Here is a 13,245-nt window from a genome sequence, read left to right as displayed (position 1 = left end):
AATCCATATGACTCTAGTTTATGAATTATTGTCTTCTGAAGTAAAAACACTTGGTGTGTGTAAGAAATAGATTTTTTGTACTTTTTATTTATTTATTTATTTATTTTCTCCCCAATTTGGAATGGCCAGTTCCCAATGTGCTCTCTAAGTCCTCGTGGTGGTGTAGTGACTCGCCTCAATCCAGGTGGCGAAGGACGAATCTCAGTTACCGAGGAGACATAGCATATGTGGAGTTTTCAAGCTATTCTCCACTTTTTTAGGCACTAAGTCGAATATCTTATTAGTTCTCTCTAAGATGGCCTAATTTGTCTCACAGATACATTACAACAAAGGTAAGCACGATTCCCATGGTCATGGAAAACCTGGAAATATCAGGGAATTTTAACATTGTGTTTCCCAGGCCTGGAAAAAATTATGGAAATTAATTAAATCATGGAGAAATCATGGACATTTTTATAGGAAATATGTATAACTATATATATATATATATATGTATACTGACAGCCAAAAGTTTGGAATATTGTACAGATTTTGCTATTCCGGTAGGAATTGGTACTTTAATTCACCAAAGTGGCATTCATCATGACATTACTGATGTAAAAAAAACAGCACCATCACTAATTGAAAAAAAATAATTTTGATTATGAAAAAAGACATGCCGATTTCCAGCAGCCATCACTCCAACATCTTATCCTTGAGTAATCATGCTAAATTGCTAATTTGGTACTAGAAAATCATTTGCCATTATATCAAACACAATTGAAAGCTATTTGGCTCATTAAATGAAGCTTAACGTTGTCTTTGTGTTTGTTTTGGAGTTGCCACAGTATGCAATTGACTGGCATGTCTTAAGGTCAATATTAGGTAAAAAAATGGCAAAAAAGAAACTGAAGTCTATACAATGCTTGAAATTGCCAGAAAACTGAATATTTCATACAAAGGTGTACACTACAGTCTTCAAAGACAAAGGACAACTGGCTCTAACAAGGACAGAAAGAGATGTCCTCTAAAGAGAAGACCATATGTTAAGTGCTACAGGAAGTGTGGGGTTAAATGTCTCCTGAGTATCTGGACAAACTGACAGCTAGAATTCCAAGGATCTGTAAAGCTGTCATTGCTGCACTTGGAGAATTTTTTTTCAAATTGTAATAGTAATTTTTCACGTTATTAATGTCCTGACCATACACTGTGATCAGTTGAATGCCACTTGTATGAATTAAAGTATCATTTTATTCCATAAGAGCAAAATCTCTACATGATTCCAAACTTTTGGCAGCCAAGGTGGCCAAATGTTTGTAAAATATGCACCCTGGTCTCATAGTGAAAATGTGAATCTCTATATACTGTACTTTTTTTCAAAACATGTTATACGTTGACCCCTTTACACTTGGCCACTTCATGCGATAGATATCCGATCATGAAAAGACCAGGTGTAAATGAACTCCAAAATGCATTCAAGATGGATTGCAATCCAAACACTCAGACCACTTCAGGAGTTGGTTTGAGGTGCATTCCTGACAAAACTGGTTAGGTGTAAATGCATTTGGCTGTTCAAGTCACATACAGTATGTAAACTAATTTTACTACGCCCAAACAGCGCTATGTCAGCGTATGGAAAAAGCAAAACATAACAGCTGCTACAGAGTGTTTTCATAGGGCTTGTGTCGCACAATAAATAACATCAAATTAATACATGGATGCACGTTGTAGGAGAGACAGAACTGTTTTCCTCATTTATTTGATGCAGAGCACTGATGAAACTGATGCACATGATTTATCTATCTTACGAGAAGCCCAGAGGGGGCAAAATACTCTGCGCGCACAAACAGAAACACACACGCACTGTTCAAAGTCACTTAGAAGCAAATAATAGATCACATCTTTTAAAATCACTGCCTGGAATAAGAATAATCATGGAAGTAAACTCAAAGAAATGTTTTATTTGCATATAGTGCAGGTACTGAAGAACAGATTTATATCCATTTGGCAGAGACACATGGATGTGGTCAGGTGTAAATGGATTGAGCTTATTCAATCGGATATCCGATCAGTAAAAACACATTAAGTGACCAAGTGTAAATAGGCCCCGTGTCTCCAGGTAAAATTCCCTGCAGTTTCGAGGTGAAATGAACACTTGAGTCTTTACAACAACTGTGTGTTATATTCACTCTCACTCAAATCATGACTTTAAATACGTATTTTTCTCTCTGTTACTCAGAACCAGCTATTTTATGATATCAAGACACTTTTACTCTAACGCATCATTTGAAAAATGATACATTTTAATGCTTGTATTACAGACCCAACTACATATAAACACGTTGTGACAGGGCGGAGGGCGGGGCCGGGTTGTGATGCTACACACCCGGCCCCTAAGCCTCAGAGAGGGATAAAGGCCGACTGGAGACTGCAGTGGGACAGGGAGAGTGACATTTTCGGGCAGCTGTCCGACACTTTTGTGTGTTTGTCTTTTTGTTAAAGTTCTTCATTAAAATATTTGTATATTGTCAAGCTGGTTCTCACCTCCTTTCCATTAATACCTTTATACTGGTGCTGAAATCCAGGAAGGAGAATGGATGCGCCGTAGTAGAGTCCTTGCCACTACCATCCACCCCAATGGAGCAGCTGCAGCCATCCGCCGGAGGACGGAGGAGCCCAGTCGCCTGAGAGCAGATGAATGGCCACTGATCGCGAAGGGAGAAGCTGGGCATTCCTTCCGACAGGGGCCAGAAGACTGCCTCCGTTCCGTCTGGGGAGGCGAGGCTGTTGTCCATTGTATGTTGGAGGAGTGGCCGAGGACCTGGTGAGTAAGTTTTTTTCTCTCTCTCTCCCACTGCCACACCATGTTGGGCTTTCCCTCTCTTTTTTAAAATGTTTTTGTTAATTTGGCACGATCGCCGTTACGCAGCTGCCAGAAAATCTCTCTCTCTGTCCCACTGCAGTCTCTAGTCGGCCTTAATCCCTCTCAGAGGATTGATTAGCCTGATTAGGGGCCAGGTGTGTAGCATCACGACCCGGCCCGGCCCTGCCCTCCACCCGGTCACACACGTATTCCAACACATAAACTTTATGCGGTATCTCACCAGATAGAGCATTGGACTTAAAGTCTGAAGACCGCGGTTCTAGACCAGCCAAGAACTCAAACTGACATGTGAAACAACAGAGTCATAGAAGCAACACAAAATGATGTGGTTGCTTCAGAAAATTAGCTTTTTAATTTAGCTTCTGTATTTTAAAACCCTAATGGTTAGGTGTAGGTGTTGATTTAGTAAGGACGTCTTTTTTAAACATCTCATTTATATTTTAAAACACTTTTGGTTACGTTAGGCATTGATTTGGTAAGGATGTCTTTTTTAAACATCTCATTTATATTTTAAAACACTATTGTAAGGTTCAAGCAAAAGTTTTAGGTTAGGGAGGTATGTTTTAAAAACCTTGTCTGAATACAACACCATTTTACTTGCTTTTGGTGCCCCCAGCTGGACATTTCACTAGAAACCTGCAGCCAAATGTATTATACAGAACATACATTTTGAACTGCAAAAATGTTCATGTAAATTTCACAAGATTAGACTGAGAATATGCATTACACTTTACTGGATTAAAGGCTGTACAGATGAAAACAACTCCCTTTAAATTTAGCTTTTGGTGCTCCTCTGTGGACAATAATCCCTGAAAATGAAGCCCATATGCCCAACAAAACTTAGCGCTTTTTCCACTGCACCATAAAATTGGTCTGTGCTGACTGAAATGCAGAACACTGCCCGTTTTGCATTTCAGTCAGCACAGATCAATTTTAGCTAAAGAAAAGTCAACCTGCTGTTTCCTCTTGCACTGTGAAATCAGTCTCAAAAATAAAAGATTTTGTAAAAAACAGCAACAAAAAAACTAAAACAAACAAACCCCCCCACACATATCGACTTCATGGACACCAGTGCACACAGTTCCTCAATATGAATAAAAAATAGGAAATAGCCTGTTTCATGTGCTAATTGTAATGTTACAAATCAGGCCCACTGAGAGGACAGTCAGATCTTGTTAACGCTCCCAAACTGCTGCAGTTGGTGGTTGAGACTCCATATCCAACTCTCCATACACGCATGCCACAGCACTAAACACGCCTCCTGCTGTGCCTCACGGGAAGCCCTTCGCTTCACTCCACGTAGCATTTTAATTGTTGGAAAAAACAGAGAGGCAATGGATATGAACATTTGTGCGTAGCAGATTGTTATGCAGCCTCAGAGATCCGTTGTGTACCCTCTCTTTAACCTGATTGGTAGACAATAAGACAACTGTATTGTGGTTTAGATTGAGGGAAGGTAAAGAGAAAAGTACTCTTTTGATATGAACCCTTACCCTTCTCTAGCCTGCAAAGCCTGTATTAAGGTGTATACTTGTGGTATACAGTGCTGGTATCAGGTGAAACAACATCTTTTCAGCTTATAGTATCGTACCCTCTGAGCAACAAAATTAAATTGATAAAATTAGATCTAATCTAAATAGATTAGACAGATTCATGATTCAATACTTTTTTCTTAAATGTATTGCTTCTGTTAAGATGAGATGTCATTATTATTATTTATCTAGTCACAAGTTGATGTGTTGTACAGACCTGTTATATCATGTGACCTGGGTACATTTTAGCCTACATTAATATGGACAAAACCCATGCACTGGGTTTAGCCTAAATAAATAGTTCACCCAAAAAATGAAAATGTTGTCATCATTTACTCACCCTCATGTCGTTCGAGTGAATAACGATAAACAACTGTTTCTCACCCAAATACTTGGAATGTTGTGCACAAGTTAAAGCATTTCCTCTTTGAAGCTTGCTAGATCCAGTCCTCATTTATTGAACAGACTGACCAGTACACTCTTTAAAACTTCTCTTAATATGTGTTCCACAGAAGAATGAACATCATACAGTGTTGGAACAGCATGAGGGCACGTAAATAATGACAAAATTTTCATTTTTGGGTGAGCTATTTCTTGAACTATTTGAAACATTGAAATGTATTGACACTGAGATGATAGTCTGTCCTCACTCTCTAAAACCCATTCAGGTGTATCTATAAATGTATTTCATGTAGAATCCTATTCAAAATGTATCCAGATTGCTGCTGTCTTTTCCGATGTGTTTTTCAGCACCAAACTGTCTTCAGTTATTTGGCTCAAATTCATGCCACCTACTCAAAGAGAGGGGGAGTGATGAAGGCTGTTGCTAATGTAATTTTGAAAGGATTACTGCAATCTTTCTGTGTCTTTGGGGGGGGGGGGCATTGTCAGTGAGAGAAGAAATAAAAACAGAAAGTGTTATGTCTCAACTTCCAGAAGTTCTCCTTGCTTAGACTTCATAACAGAAAGCCGTGCCCACATTATGTGCTTGTCAAGATGGATAAATGCCTTCAGCCAAACGTGGAGTTACACAAACACACGTGAGACATACTCGTGTAATCGTATCAGTTAAAGACAGCATTAAGGGGAATGTAAACCTTAGCTGGAGAGGTGCCTTGCATCAACTAATTCCTTGTCGCTTTGTTTGCATTCATTCAACTTGAGGACCATCTAAAACTGAAATCCTGATGGGCATGTTACATTCTGAGAGATGACTAAAACTATTTCAAAACACTGACACACTTTCCCCTGACAGCTAGAAAAATAACTGTCAACTTAAGCCACTCATAATTAGCAATGCTGCTATGATGCATTCAAAGTTTTGGACCACCTGTTTAATCAAGCACTTGCACATAAGAATTATGTGTTACATGTTGTTTCATGTTTTGCCCTATGTTCTTGACATGAAAAGACTCTGCCAAAAAAAGGTAAATTTTTTACCCTACTTTAATATCAGATATATAGAATTGTTTTCTAATCAACGATTTATTCATCTGGCACAATAATGTAGTCACAATTACCTTGCATCGGCATATGTTTTTAGTGGATAATGTGATGTTTAGTGTTTAGTTAAATTGCTAAATGAAAAAAAAAAAAAACAAGTGGCTCCATAGTGCTGATACATTACAGAGTTGTACTGACTGTCTTTTGACAGTACCTCACCCGTCAAAGTTTAAGTAGAGGACATGAACCGATGGTCCGAGGTTGATATAATTAACTACTGCACTAGTTGAGCCTGAACACATTTTTTACTAATTGTATTTTACACTTAAAATGGTTGTCCTCAATCTGGATGACCCGTTTTGATGGTTTTTACATTGCTTCCTTGGAGACAGGAACTAGAAAACAGTCCATTGGCAATCAGAATCATCATTAAAAACTGTGGATACAGTGCTGTATATATATATTTGTGTGTGTGTGTGTGTGTGTGTGTGTGTGTGTGTGTGTGTGTGTGTGTGTGTGTGTGTGTGTGTGTGTGTGTGTGTGTGTACATATTATGGCTGTGAATCGATAAAAAAAAAAAAAAAAAAAATAATCACAGTTTTCTGTAATTACGATTAATCATTGTACATGGTACATTACAACAAACATTAAAAAATATTATCATAAATATATTTACTTTGTCTCAAAGAACTTGCAAGAAATTAGTATGTCAGCATTTATTTTAATTATTTAAATATGTACATGCCAAAATAATTTTTGCAGATAAAATTAATTAGACACATTATTACAGGTAGAAATATGTGATGTAAGTATAAGTATACATGCCATAACATTAGTGGACTTGCTTTTAACATATAATTAAAAGTTGGGCAAAATATTCTTATGGTTTTCAGTTGCCTTTTTTATCGATATCGATCCATAGTTATATCTCATAATTATTTTTTTTTTTTCAGGAAACTGCTACGACAGTGATTGTCAGGGACTAAATGTGATGTTCCACTATATTTTCAGAGTTTGGACATGAACTTTATTACCACCTGCTGGTGGAATCTCCAAACTGCAAATGCATGTACTGAGTTCAAACTTTACGCTGAGATAAGACATGGTTTTGAATTGTCTTATGTCTTTCTCATGAAATAGAAATAAACATACAATACACCCACAGGTTGTGCCCGTACATCCACAGATTTAGCAAACACTCCCACCCACCCTAATTGCACTTTGCGCTGACACGAAAACTGCTCTTAGAATTAGCACTCAAGAAAATTGATTAAAACGTTGAGCATGGTCATAGCACGTAGTGCTGCGCTTTGCACACTCACAAAAATAGAGCCCTTTATTTCCCTTCTGTTGCTCACTTCGACGTTGTGACGAAGAAGCGACACTAGGGGTCTCTCTTGAGCACCGAATATGCCTCTGATCTATGAAAAAAGGCCAATGGGAATTAGGCAGACAGTATTTGCATACCCCGCCACCCCGGACATACGGCTATAAAAGCAGAGAAATACGTCAAGTTCATTCAGAAATTTTCTTCGGCGCCGATGGTCGTGTTGCAGTCAGCTGCGAGTTACACACCTGTTCCTGTTCCCCTGATGCTTTGCCTGCTGTTGGATCTACCGCGCACTTCAGCGGCTTTTCTCCTTCTCTGCACGGCAGTGCAGTTTGCCCCTGGGCGCTTCAACAGCACAAAAAACTAAAAGAGTTTTATAAAAGAGTGATTTTCTCTGAAAGAGTTATTTCCTCTAAAAGAGCAATACGCAGCTGGCGATGAATGTCCTTTTCAGGATGCGTCTTTGTAAAGATGCACTTCCGCCCCTGTGTAGTTCCTGGATGCGGTAAAGTGCTCTCCGCTTCAGACGGCCACAGGCGTTGTCTCGTGTGTCTGGGTTGCGATAACACAGAGGCAGCATTTGTGGATTGTTCATGTTCTCACTGCGTGAGCATGACCATGGCAACGTTGCGGTCGCGGCTCGCTTTTAACAGAAAGCACGGCACTCCAGCCGCCCACCGCATTGTTCCTTCTTCCCACGGGATTGATGGTTGAGCGACGGAGGCGATTGATGGCTGGCGATGGAGGCGATCTGGGGACGGCAGAGGGTGCAGCTCCACCGGGTACACCCCCTCGGACCACCCGCCCCCCGGCACACTCGTTGACTCCCGTCCGTGCTCGAGGCAACAGCGGCTCGCCTTACAGCCAGCCTGCCTATCCTCTTGAGCTCGAGGTGGATGAGCTCGCCGCTGCATCGGAGAGCACGGCGTCTGACGCTGATGACTTCCCTGGGCTGCCACCTTCGGACCAGCACACCCAGGCTGAGGCTGACGCCAGCATGGGGCTGGACTGGAACCCTCCGTCCTCCCCACAGCAATCGCGGTTGGATGACTGATTCCTGGGGGCTCCCCCGGTCCCGTTTTTCCCAGAAGTGCATGATGAGCTGACGTCTGCATAGAGGGCAATCCTCTCCACCCGTCACAAAGCCATTCACTCATCCGCTCTCGCTACCCTCGACGGTGGAGCAGCCCACGGGTACACGCCGATTCCTCAGGTGGATAGGGCTGTTGCACTCCACCTGTGTCCCGAAAACCAGAGCCCCTACCACCTGGCGGGGTCACCTTGTACTCCCCTCCAAGGCCTGTAGGACAATGTCGTTACTGACGGCCAAAGCCTACAGCGCCGCCGGACACGCCGCTTCCACCCTGCATGGCCCTCCTGCAAGTCCACCAGGCCAACAAGGAGTGTTGCGTCCTCGTGGGCACTGGCCGTGGTAAAACTGTGCACTTTCCGTATATTCGGATCCCTGAACGACTCCTCCCTAGCCCTGTGGGTCCGCAATTCGGCGGAGGAATTCGCTGACCCAATCCACTGCAGGTACTCAAATCTACCCTGTACTGGAATAGGTGCTCCACAGGTCGGGACTTCTGCTTGGACTCCTGTGTGTATTTTCCATGGTACGGTCCCCTTGCGAGCGGACCCACATCTCCATTAGGCAGTTACAGCTGCCCTCCGGTCGCTGTGCTGTAGTAACTCCCCCCTCCTTGAGGCTGGATCTACCACTGTGCCATGTTTCCACATGTGACCTGAATGGCCCATGTGATGTATTTGCCACTTTACCTCCCTGTCCCTGGGCAGGTGTGGTCTCCGCAGGGTCTTTTCTCCCTGAAAGAATAGGAAACTAGGTATCTAGCTTTTATTTGAATCGTGTTTTTATTTTGATGTAATCATTTATTTTGATGTGTGGTTTTGACTGAAGCTTCTCTTGTCCTGATAAACAGTTTGCTACATGGCCCAGTGTGAACATAAAGCACAAATTTAATTAAATAGATATAAAATCTACATATACTGTGCGTTTCAGTCATTTCATACAATGCAAAATATTCTCAATGTCCGTGGAGTTTCCAGTGTATGAGTGTCGGTTCAGACATTTATTTAAAGCACGCAGTTCATGCAGAGTAAGATTGCATGCTTTTACAGTTTAATAATCACACTAGGTCATATAACGGTTTTGTATTTTATCAATTGTGCGTTTCAGTATAAAAGGAGTTACAGAGCACACACTCAAACAAGCATATGAGCATTTGGAAGCACTCGTGCTCATCAGACTGAGCGCGGGGACCGAATTAAGTCTGTGCCGGGACTACCAGTACTGCAGAAACACTGACATCATCACATCTTTTTATTAAATTTTTCGTGGTACAGAGTACCTGTATTTTTGGCATAAATTTTACAATGAAAAAATTACACACTTCACCTTTTAAGGAGCGGTTGAAGCAGTTGAAGATGGATGGATGCACCTTTAAAGAAATAGTTCACCCAAAAATTGAAATTATCTCATTATTTACTCATCCTCATGCCATCCCAGATTGCCAGGTATGATTTTCTTTCTTCAGCAGAACACAAATTATGATTATTTTAAAGAATATCTCAGCTCTATAGGTCCTCACAATGCAAGTGAATGTGTGCCAAATTGTTGCCGCTCCAAAAAGCACATAAAGTCATCATAGAAGTAATCCATATGACTCCAGTGTTTTAATCCATATTTTCAGAAGTGATATGATAGGTGTGGGTAAAAAAGATTTTTGGAGCTTCAAATTTTGGTATCCATTCACTTGCATTGTATGAAACAAAAGAGCTGAGAAATTCTTCTAAAAACTTAATTTGAGTTCAGCAGATGAAAGAAAGTCATACACATCTGGGATGGCATAAGCGTGTGTAAATGAATCTTTGGGTGAATTATTCCTTTAAATCAACAAAAATCATTAAACAGCCTGCAGGATTACAGTAAACCACACAAAACATCAAAACCCTTCCTCTGCTTTGGCCTGATGTAATTTAAGTGATAATGAGTATTTGAGGGGGAATTGCTGCTAAAGCTGTTAGTGCCTCTGTGTTTCCATTGTTCCAGATTCCAGATTCAGAAGTTCCAGATTCTGGTATATGTACATTGGGACAAGCCCTCCATGTGTGTTGGCTGCTCCTGCTAAATTAAGCTGATCAATCACAGAGGTGGAAGCTGCAACACTGATTTAAGGGCCCACTCCTTGGTTCTTTCAAATGTCGAGGTGGCCCACGTTTCCTCTGGCAGACACCACCCAAGCTCCTGCAGACAGATGGTGGATAAGAGGAGGAGAGGTGTCCCCTCCCTGTCATACAGTCTTGAGGGCAGCTGTTCTGTGCGTGGCATGGAGAAAGAGCCCTGGCATTGAAATGGTGGTGGGACTCATGGACCGCTGCCTAGTGGTTATGAGTTTGAGGTCTTCCTGGCAGATCTTCTGTCAGTGTATCTCGCTTGTAATGCTGGAACTCATCAGTGGCTCTTGGGGAGACTTGATTGATGTTTAAAGAGATGTGAAGAGAGTGGCAAGGAACCGTTGACCTAAATAACATTAAAATACTTAACTCTGAGATGTCAGAGTCTCTTGGCCGATTAAAGGGACTTTGATACAAATAACATTTACTTAACAAATTTTATCTTTTGGGGAAATTTTTAGGGAAATTCTTGACTGGATAATTTTTTTAGTTGAATTTATTTATGCAATTCTTTTAAAGGAACAGTTCACCAAAAATGAAAGGTTCGTTTTTTACTCACCATATGTCGCTACAGACCAATTTAACTTTCTTCTATGGAACACAAAATGAAAAATTAGAAAGATCTTCACAAGGCTTTTTGCCATATAATGAATGTGAATGATGACTCCAGGCTGCCAGGCTCCAAAAAAAAAATGGATCTAAAATTTACTGGGAGAAATAAAAAGTGCATGTCATAGAGCACAAAGTGCTTGTTGTCTTGAACTATTGACATCACATAAACAATCATTAGATGGAAAACAAAAATAAAAAAACTTATGAAATACCTTAAAATGCCACACCCAGCACTTGGTACATGAAACACGAACATTTTAAATAGAGGAAGAAACTCAAAATTTTACAATACATTGTTAGAACTTCGGAATAGCACGTAAACGTGAATTAGGCTATTTTGTTTTTTTTTGTCAGAGCGTAATATTATCATGACGAGCTGTTTGTCTGATAAAACCTTGTGAATCAGAATGAACCAGAATCAGAATGAGCTTTATTGCCAAGTATGCTACAAGTAATTTTTCTTGGTGACAGAAATTTCCAGTGCACAAACAATACAACAACAAGACAGAGATAACAAAATATATAAATAAATAAAAATATAAAGTGAACAGAAATATAAGTATATATAGAAATACACAATAAGACAAAAATATACATACAGTATGTACAAATTCAAATCTGTTATATACATTCAAGGGAATGTAATACAGAAGTGGCAGGATATGTTAAATAATATAATTGACTAGGCTGTGTTTTGCACATAATTATAATATAGTTTTAACTGTTAATGAGATGGATAGCCTGAGGGAAAAAAAACTGTTCTTGTGTCTGACGGTTCTGGTGCTCAATGCTCTGTAGCGTCGGCCAGAAGGCCACAGTTCAAAAAGGTAATGGGCTGGGTTAGTGGGGTCCAGAGGGATTTTTTCCAGTCATATTCCTCACTCTGGAAGTGTACAGTTCTTGATGGGAGGGCAGGGGACAACAAATAATCCGCTCAGCAGTCCAAACTGTCCTTTGTAGTCTTCAGATGTCTGATTTCGGAGCTGAACCAAACCAGACAGTTAATGAAGTGCAGAGGACAGATTCAATGACTGCTGAGTAGAACTGGATTAGCAGCGCCTGTGGCAGGTAGAACTTCCTCAACTGGCGAAGGAATTACAACCTCTGTTGGGCCATTTTCACAATGGAGTCAATGTGGGTCTCCCACTTCAGGTCCTGTGAGATGGTAGTGCCCAGGATCCTGAATGACTCCACTGCTGCCACAGTGCTGTTTAAAATGGTGAGTGGTCAATGGGTTAATGTTGATCTGTTCCTCCTAAAGTCCACAATCGTCTCCACTGTTTTGAGCTTATTGAGCTCCAGGTTGTTATAACTGCACCAGTGAGCCAGCTGTTCAACCTCCCTTCTGAATGCAGACTCATCATCATCTTGGATGAGGCTGATGACAGTAGTGTTGTCTGCAATCTTCAAGAGCTTGACGGAGGGGTCCTTGGTGGTGCAGTCGTTGGTATACAGGGAGAAAATTAGTGGCGAGAGCACACATCCCTGAGGAGCACCAGTGCTGATCGTACAAGTGCTACAAAGTGAATTTCCCCAGTCTCACTAGCTGCTGCCTGTCCGCCTGAAAGCTGGTGATCCAAAGACATGTTTTAGATTTTAGGGAAATATTCTGTTCTCAGTCAACAACCTCTCTTGTTGAATTCCACCACCAGAGAAAACATTGTTCAATTTGTTTATCCCAGACAATACAGCCACTTCAACTTCAGTATGCTGTTTAATATCATGTGAATTTCACTGTACCATGTGAGCCCCCATCACACTCCAAGACTCGTGCATTTAAATAGCAAAAGGGCACCACTAAGCAGAGGCGTTTCCAGCATTGAAGGACATCCGGGGCTTAGCCCAGACAATTTTATTTTCACACTAGCAACCACTTCTCTGTAGTACAAAGCTGGTGAGAGGGTATTCTTTGAGTTTTGCTCTGGCTGGGCCTGTTTCTACAGTTCCTAAATCTTCCACTCTAGTACTATCCTCGACTAACTCATCCTCTCTCCTCCCTGAATCATCTGTGATGCAAAAGAACAGATACAGCACATAACTTATTGCAAATCAGCTTCAAACAACTATTTCATCAAGTGCTACATATTTCAAATTGTAGACCAATACCACTGAAGAAAATGTATTGGGAAGAGCAGATCAGTGGGATTGCCCAAAGGTCTATCATGATTCTTTAATTTTCATGTACATTGCCATAAAGTCATCACAAAAGAGTTATATTATAGTGAGTAAAGTGAGGTAAAAAAATATTGAATGTAAATAATTTATATTTT

This window comes from Xyrauchen texanus, chromosome 4 (assembly GCF_025860055.1).
Source record: "Xyrauchen texanus isolate HMW12.3.18 chromosome 4, RBS_HiC_50CHRs, whole genome shotgun sequence".
Classification (NCBI taxonomy): Eukaryota; Metazoa; Chordata; class Actinopteri; order Cypriniformes; family Catostomidae; genus Xyrauchen; species Xyrauchen texanus.
This window is presented reverse-complemented; position numbering follows the sequence as displayed.